We start from the raw sequence: 9610 nt of genomic DNA, 5'->3' as shown, positions 1-9610 counted from the left end.
TGTCTGTCTCTCCTACTTTAGTCGGAACGGATTCGATGAAAAGGGTCCTTATGAAGGATAAATAGAAATTGGCAAATCACGTTGTGGTCATACGTAGGTAAGAAATCGTTCTTGCTAGAAACCTACAAACCACGTAAAAAACTTGCAACAACAATTAGAGGACGTCTAACTTGTTTTTGCAGCAAGTGATATATGTGATATGATATGGCCAGAAGATGTGATGAATGATATATGTGATGTATGAGATTGATCATATTCTTGTAATAGGAATCACGACTTGCATGTCGATGAGTATGACAACCGGCAGGAGCCATAGGAGTTGTCTTTATTATTTTGCATGACCTGCGTGTCATTGAATAACGCCATGTAATTTACTTTACTTTGTTGCTAAACGGTTAGCCATAGAAGTAGAAGTAATCGTTGGCGTGACAACTTCATGAAGACACAATGATGGAGATCATGATGATGGAGATCATGGTGTCGTGCCGGTGACGAAGATGATCATGGTGCCCCGAAGATGGAGATCAAAGGAGCATGATGATATTGGCCATATCATGTCACTATTTGATTGCATGTGATGTTTATCATGTTTTTGCATCTTATTTGCTTAGTACGACGGTAGCAAGTAGGATGATCCCTTATAATAATTTCAAGAAAGTGTTCACCCTAACTGTGCACCGTTGCGAAGGTTCGTCGTTTCGAAGCACCACGTGATGATCGGGTGTGATAGATTCTTACGTTCGCATACAACGGGTGTTGACGAGCCTAGCATGTACAGACATGGCCTCGGAACACACGCAATACACTTAGGTTGACTTGACGAGCCTAGCATGTACAGACATGGCCTCGGAACACGGAGGACCGAAAGGTCGAGCATGAGTCGTATAGAAGATACGATCAACATGGAGATGTTCACCGATCTTGACTAGTCCGTCTCACGTGATGATCGGACACGGCCTAGTTGAGTTCGGATCATGTTTCACTTAGATAACTAGAGGGATGTCTATCTGAGTGGGAGTTCATTAGATAATTTGATTATATGAACTTAATTATCATGAACTTAGTCTAAAAATCTTTACACTATGTATTGTAGATCAAATGGCCCACGTTGTCCTCAATTTCAACGCGTTCCTAGAGAAAACCAAGCTGAAAGATGATGGCAGCAACTATACGGACTGGGTCCGGAACCTGAGGCTCATCCTCATAGTTGCCAAGAAAGATTATGTCTTAGAAGCACCGCTAGGTGAAGCACCAATCCCTGAGAACCAAGACGTTATGAACGCTTGGCAGCAGCGTGCTGATGATTACTCCCTCGTTCAGTGCGGCATGCTTTACAGCTTAGAACCGGGTCTCCAAAAGCGTTTTGAGAAACATGGAGCATACGAGATGTTCGAGGAGCTGAAACTGGTTTTTCAAGCTCATGCCCGGGTCGAGAGATATGATGTCTCCGACAAGTTCTTCAGCTGTAAAATGGAGGAGAACAGTTCTGTTAGTGAGCACATACTCAGAATGTCTGGGTTGCACAACCGCTTGTCTCAGCTGGGAGTTAATCTCCCGGATGACGCGGTCATTGACAGAATCCTCCAGTCGCTTCCACCAAGCTACAAGAGCTTTGTGATGAACTACAATATGCAGGGGATGGAAAAGACCATTCCTGAGGTATATTCAATGCTAAAATCAGCAGAAGGGGAGATCAAAAAGGAACATCAAGTGTTGATGGTGAATAAAACCACTAAGTTCAAGAAGGGCAAGGGTAAGAAGAACTTCAAGAAGGACGGCAAGGGAGTTGCCGCGCCCGGTAAGCCAGTTACCGGGAAGAAGTCAAAGAATGGACCCAAGCCCGAGACTGAGTGCTTTTATTGCAAGGGAAGTGGTCACTGGAAGCGGAACTGCCCCAAATATTTAGCGGACAAGAAGAAGGCCGGCAACACCCAAGGTATATGTGATATACAAGTAATTGATGTGTACCTTACCAGTACTCGTAGTAGCTCCTGGGTATTTGATACCGGTGCGGTTGCTCATATTTGTAACTCAAATCAGGAACTACGGAATAAACGGAGACTGGCAAAAGACGAGGTAACGATGCGCGTCGGGAATGGTTCCAAGGTCGATGTGATCGCCGTCGGCACGCTACCTCTGCATCTACCCACGGGATTAGTTATAAACCTCAATAATTGTTATTTAGTGCCAGCTTTGAGCATGAACATTGTATCTGGATCTCGTTTAATTCGAGATGGCTACTCATTTAAATCTGAGAATAATGGTTGTTCTATTTATTTGAGAGATATGTTTTATGGTCATGCCCCGCTGGTCAATGGTTTATTCTTGATGAATCTCGAACGTGATGCTACACATGTTCATAGTGTAAATACCAAAAGATGTAAAGTTGATAACGATAGTCCCACATACTTGTGGCACTGCCGCCTTGGTCACATTGGTGTCAAGCGCATGAAGAAGCTCCATGCAGATGGACTTTTGGAGTCTCTTGATTACGAATCATTTGACACGTGCGAACCATGCCTCATGGGTAAGATGACCAAGACTCCGTTCTCCGGAACAATGGAGCGAGCAACCAACTTATTGGAAATCATACATACCGATGTGTGCGGTCCAATGAGTGTTGAGGCTCGCGGAGGATATCGTTATGTTCTCACTCTCACTGATGATTTAAGTAGATATGGGTATGTCTACCTAATGAAACACAAGTCTGAAACCTTTGAAAAGTTCAAGGAATTTCAGAGTGAGGTTGAGAATCAACGTGACAGGAAAATAAAATTCTTACGATCAGATCGTGGTGGAGAATATTTAAGTCACGAATTTGGTACACACTTAAGGAAATGTGGAATAGTTTCACAACTCACGCCGCCTGGAACACCTCAGAGAAATGGTGTGTCCGAACGTCGTAATCGCACTCTATTGGATATGGTGCGATCTATGATGTCTCTTACCGATTTACCGCTCTCATTTTGGGGTTATGCTTTAGAGACTGCCGCGTTCACTTTAAATAGGGCACCGTCTAAATCCGTTGAGACGACACCGTATGAATTATGGTTTGGGAAGAAACCTAAGCTGTCGTTTCTAAAAGTTTGGGGATGCGATGCTTATGTCAAGAAACTTCAACCTGAAAAGCTCGAACCCAAATCGGAAAAATGCGTCTTCATAGGATACCCTAAGGAAACTATTGGGTACACCTTCTACCTCAGATCCGAAGGCAAGATCTTCGTTGCCAAGAACGGGTCCTTTCTAGAGAAGGAGTTTCTCTCGAAAGAATTGAGTGGGAGGAAAGTGGAACTTGATGAGGTGATAGTCACCCCTTCCGAGTCGGAAAATAGCGCAGCGCGGGAAAATGTTCCTGTGGTGCCTACACCGACGGGGGAGGAAGTTAATGATGATGATCATGAAGCTTCGGATCAAGTTGCCACTGAACTTCGTAGGTCCACAAGGACACGTTCCGCACCAGAGTGGTACGGCAACCCTGTCCTGGAAATCATGTTGTTAGACAACGGTGAACCTTCGAACTATGAAGAAGCGATGGCGGGCCCGGATTCCGACAAATGGCTAGAAGCCATGAAATCCGAGATAGAATCCATGTATGAAAACAAAGTATGGACTTTGACTGACTTGCCCGATGAGCGGCGAGCCATAGAAAACAAATGGATCTTTAAGAAGAAGACGGACGCAGATGGTAATGTGACCATCTACAAAGCTCGACTTGTCGCTAAGGGTTATCGACAAGTTCAAGCGGTTGACTACGATGAGACTTTCTCACCCGTAGCGAAGCTGAAGTCCGTCCGAATCATGTTAGCAATTGCCGCATACTATGATTATGAGATATGGCAGATGGACGTCAAAACGGCATTCCTTAACGGCTTCCTTAAGGAAGAGTTGTATATGATGCAGCCGGAAGGTTTTGTCGATCCTAAGAATGCTAACAAAGTATGCAAGCTCCAGCGCTCAATCTATGGGCTGGTGCAAGCATCTCGGAGTTGGAACATTCGCTTTGATGAGATGATCAAAGCGTTTGGGTTTACACAGACTTATGGAGAAGCCTGTGTTTACAAGAAAGTGAGTGGGAGCTCTGTAGCATTTCTCATATTATATGTGGATGACATATTATTGATGGGAAATGATATAGAATTCTTGGAAAGTATAAAGGCCTATTTGAATAAATGTTTTTCAATGAAGGACCTTGGAGAAGCTGCTTATATATTAGGCATCAAGATCTATAGAGATAGATCAAGACGCCTCATTGGTCTTTCACAGAGTACATACCTTGACAAGATATTGAAGAAGTTCAGTATGGATCAGTCCAAGAAGGGGTTCTTGCCTGTATTGCAAGGTGTGCAATTGAGCACGGCTCAATGCCCGACCACGGCAGAAGATATAGAAGAGATGAGTGTCATCCCCTATGCCTCGGCCATAGGGTCTATTATGTATGCCATGCTGTGTACCAGACCTGATGTAAACCTTGCCGTAAGTTTGGTAGGAAGGTACCAAAGTAATCCCGGCAAGGAACACTGGACAGCGGTCAAGAATATCCTGAAGTACCTGAAGAGGACTAAGGATATGTTTCTCGTTTATGGAGGTGACGAAGAGCTCGTCGTAAAGGGTTACGTCGACGCTAGCTTCGACACAGATCCGGATGACTCGAAGTCACAGACCGGATACGTGTATATTTTGAATAGAGGAGCAGTAAGCTGGTGCAGTTGCAAGCAAAGCGTCGTGGCGGGATCTACATGTGAAGCGGAATACATGGCAGCCTCGGAGGCAGCACAGGAAGCAGTCTGGATGAAGGAGTTCATTACCGACCTAGGGGTGATTCCCAATGCGTCGAGCCCAATGACTCTCTTATGTGACAACACTGGAGCTATTGCCCTTGCGAAGGAGCCCAGGTTTCACAGGAAGACCAGGCATATCAAGCGTCGCTTCAACTCCATTCGTGAAAGTGTTCAAAATGGAGACATAGATATTTGTAAAGTACACACGGACCTGAATGTAGCAGATCCGTTGACTAAACCTCTCCCTAGGGCAAAACATGATCAACACCAGGACGCAATGGGTGTTCGATTCATCACAATGTAACTAGATTATTGACTCTAGTGCAAGTGGGAGACTGTTGGAAATATGCCCTAGAGGCAATAATAAATGGTTATTATTATATTTCTGTGTTCATGATAATAGTCTTTTATTCATGCTATAATTGTATTGTCCGGAAATCGTAATACATGTGTGAATACATAGACCACAACCTGTCCCTAGTAAGCCTCTAGTTGACTAGCTCGTTGATCAACAGATAGTCATGGTTTCCTGACTATGGACATAGGATGTCATTGATAACGGGATCACATCATTAGGAGAATGATGTGATGGACAAGACCCAACTTAAGCATAGCATAAAAGATCGTGTAGTTTCGTTTGCTAGAGCTTTTCCAATGTCAAGTATCTTTTCCTTAGACCATGAGATCGTGCAACTCCCGGATACCGTAGGAGTGCTTTGGGTGTGCCAAACGTCACAACGTAACTGGGTGACTATAAAGGTGCATTACGGGTATCTCCGAAAGTGTCTGTTGGGTTGGCACGGATCGAGACTGGGATTTGTCACTCCGTGTAAACGGAGAGGTATCTCTGGGCCCACTCGGTAATGCATCATCATAATGAGCTCAATGTGACTAAGGCGTTAGTCACGGGATCATGCATTGCGGTACGAGTAAAGAGACTTGCCGGTAACGAGATTGAACAAGGTATTGGGATACCGACGATCGAATCTCGGGCAAGTAACATACCGATTGACAAAGGGAATTGCATACGGATTGATTGAATCCTCGACACCGTGGTTCACCCGATGATATCATCGTGGAACATGTGGGAGCCAACATGGGTATCCAGATCCCGCTGTTGGTTATTGACCGGAGAGGCGTCTCGGTCATGTCTGCATGTCTCCCGAACCCGTAGGGTCTACACACTTAAGGTCCGGTGACGCTAGGGTTGTAGAGATATATGTATGCGGAAACCCGAAAGTTGTTCGGAGTCCCGGATGAGATCCCGGACGTCACGAGAGGTTCCGGAATGGTCCGGAGGTGAAGAATTATATATAGGAAGTCCAGTTTTGGCCACCGGGAAAGTTTCGGGGGTTATCGGTATTGTACCGGGACCACCGGAAGGGTCCCGGGGGTCCACCGGGTGGGGCCACCTGTCCCGGAGGGCCCCGTGGGCTGAAAGTGGAGGGGAACCAGCCCCTAATGGGCTGGGGCGCCACTTTGGGCCTCCCCCCATGCGCCTAGGGTTGGGAACCCTAGGGGGGAGTTTCCCCTTGCCTTGGGGGGCAAGGCAACCCCTTCCCCCCTTGGCCGCCGCCCCCCCTGGAGATCCCATCTCCAAGGGCTGCGCACCCCCCTTGGGGGCCTATATAAAGGGGGGGGAGGGAGGGCAGCACACTACAGCCTTTGGCGCCTCCCTCCTCCCCTGCAACACCTCTCTCTCTCGCGCAGAAGCTCGGTGAAGCCTTGCCGGAGAGCCGCTACATCCACCACCACGCCGTCGTGCTGTTGGATCTCCATCAACCTCTCCTCCCCCCTTGCTGGATCAAGAAAGGAGGAGACGTCGCTGCACCGTACGTGTGTTGAACGCGGAGGTGTCGTCCGTTCGGCACTCGGTCATCGGTGATTTGGATCACGGCGAGTACGACTCCGTCATCCACGTTCATTGGAACGCTTCCGCTCGCGATCTACAAGGGTATGTAGATCCACTCCTTTCCCCTCGTTGCTAGTAGACTCCATAGATGCATCTTGGTGAGCGTAGGAAAATTTTAAATTATGCTACGATTCCCAACACTTATGTCAACAATAGATCCAAAGAAATGCTTTGGAATACGCTCATGACAAATTACACCCTATCGTCAGAGATGGATCCAAATAACAATGTTATAGAGCGAAAAGTCAAGGCGTGGGCTCTTAAGAAGATGGCCCAACAATTCAGCAACTGGAAGAAAAGATTGCACCAAGACTATGTCCTGGAAGACAAGACTCCAACATTCATCGGAGCACATATGAGAAGATAAAAGATCACTGGCCCGCATTTGTGAAGTACAAGACATCGGATGAAGCTAAGAAAAGGTCAAAAATAAATAAGCAAAATGCTGAAAAAAACACCATGTTATGGGGTCAGGTGGCTACAAGTGGGAGAGAACTAAGAATGACATGATTGCTAAAGGAATCGATCCAGAGCCATTAGAGTGGACCGAACGGGCAAGGGCTTGGTTCTACGGGAATGGGAGAACGTTGAACCCAGAAACAGGGAAGTGTATTTATACAAAAGAGCAACTTGCAGCACCCGTCGAAGCCATTAAAACTGCAATCAAGGACGTGCAGGACGGGAAGTTCAATCCTGACAGAGAGAACGACGAGCTGACACGCGCCCTCGGGAATCCTGAACACAGTGGACGAACACGAGGCACAACAAGCTTCGTTCCGTGGAAGGTTGGGTTTCCCGACTGCAGTGACACTTATAGAAGCCGAGGGAGAAAAAAGAAACAGGATGTAGACCGGCTGCAGAAGATAGAAGAAATAGTAGCGTTGCAGTAGAAGCAAATAGAGGCACTTACCAGCCAGCGCGCTACCGGCCCATCTCAGCGGCACAAAGATCCTGCATTCAATACAGTCGGCCCACCATCTCAGCGGAAAAGCAGCGTGGCTTCCACGGAGCTCGTTCATCCCATAGATGATATCACGGCTCCTCGCTACCCCGTGGATGATATCACGCGGAGGGAACATTGTGATCTACATGCGAAATGCATGAACATATCCGTGAAGGTGGCGGTCGGCTTTGCCTTACCTCTTGTACCTGATGGAACTTACCATTGCTCTCCAATTCCAGATGGCTATGCTGTTGTCGGGGCGGATGAAGTTATCAATGGATTTGAGCAGCTGGAGCTTGACTTCCTTACAGGTGAAGGGGAGACCGCACTAGAATATGCCAGAAAAACTACTATTCTATGGAAAAAGGAACACATCGTGCTTCCACATTGGACGCCGCGTCAGCAGACTCCTCATAGTAGCAATTGAGCTCTATCTCGGCTGCCTCAGCCGTCTCCACCACGTCAGCAGACTCCGCCGCCTCAGCTGTCTCCGCTGGACGAGGCCCCTCAGTAGGCTCCGCCGCCTCAGCCCCGTGGGCGGAAGAGAACCGCCGCTCCGGCGGCTAGTAGTACAACTACGAAGAAATCCAGAGCAGGTACAAGCGTCAAGGAGGCTCCTCGCAAGTTGCCATACCAACTGAGTGATGAGGAACTCAAGAAGGTCGTGGATGCCGATGTGAAACGCCAGCTTGCACCAAAATGGCACGAGCAAAAGGAGAAAATAGATCCGAGAAAAGCAAAGCGCTGTCTGGAAAACCTTACGCGACCACCGCCGCCTCCGCTGCTACCAAACTATTACCGCTCGATTGTTAAGTCACATAGAGAACATGTGCGGTGGTCGGGAAGTAGCAGTGCAAGTAGGAAAACAATTCGCCAGCTCGGCGAACAGAAAAACCAATCGTGCCCCCCGCTCAAGGTGTTTACGGTATCGATTATGATGTGGAGGTAGCGGGCCATGATCTTGGTTTCACTCTTGGTGCTTACTTAGGCGAGCAGGTAGAGTTCCCCATGGCTGATTTAGCATACAAATACCAGCACGGGAAGCCTCTCGTCAGACCTGAGCAGCTCCGGCATCTACCAACACAAATGCGAAGATTGCATGAGTGGTACGTGGAAGCCTCAAAGGAAGGGAGCAACTGGCTCATGGTGGGAATTAGAGATGAGCATTACTTCAATGGAGACGAGTAGACGTTCATTGAATTTGATGAATTATTTCAGTTATACATTCAAGATGCCCTTGACAAATCTATGGTCAGTTGCTATTGTCTGTAAGTATTATTTCTGTAATTAAGTCTCTAGCTCAGCTCGTTCATTGCATGTATAATTATCCTCACTATATTATGCAGAAGAAGATTCTCGAATACAGTAGAGGACAAATCTATGACATTGGGTTCATTAAACCAAATACCATAAATGAAAATACGGTACAAAAGAGCCCCGAGGATATTGAGAAAAACTTGCTAAATGCGTTCATTGCATAACAAACCAGAAGGGAAATACTATTTGCTTACAACTTCAAGTGAGTGTTAATTAATGTCTTGTACACATTATGTTTCGCTTACTCGATGTTAAGTGTAATTGATGAGTTATGTGTGCGCGGGTTCCACTTTATTCTGCTAGTCATTCAGGTTGACAATGGACCAGTACTTGTCATGGACTTGAAATGTAAAGACCCTCAGACGTGGGCGGACCTGAGTGAAATGCCCCAGAGGTAAGTTCAATCATTATCGCACTATATCGGCAACTTTCGTTCATTTCCTGATATCAAGTAATTAATAACTCCTTTATTCATTTTGTTTGTCGGGCATGGTTTGGACAAAGTTCACCAAGAAGGCTAGGGGTGAATGGAAAGAGCTGCGATTTCTACATCTCAATGTAAGTAGTACTAGCTAGTTCCGTGCATCTCTCTTTGATTCTAGTTTCAATACCATTATCATGCTTGATTATTAGTTTGATTGAACTCTATTCTCGTAAAGT

This window comes from Triticum aestivum, chromosome 5D, assembly GCF_018294505.1.
Source record: "Triticum aestivum cultivar Chinese Spring chromosome 5D, IWGSC CS RefSeq v2.1, whole genome shotgun sequence".
Lineage (NCBI taxonomy): Eukaryota > Viridiplantae > Streptophyta > Magnoliopsida > Poales > Poaceae > Triticum > Triticum aestivum.
The sequence above is the reverse complement of the archived record's forward strand: the minus strand, read 5'-3'. Positions refer to the sequence as shown.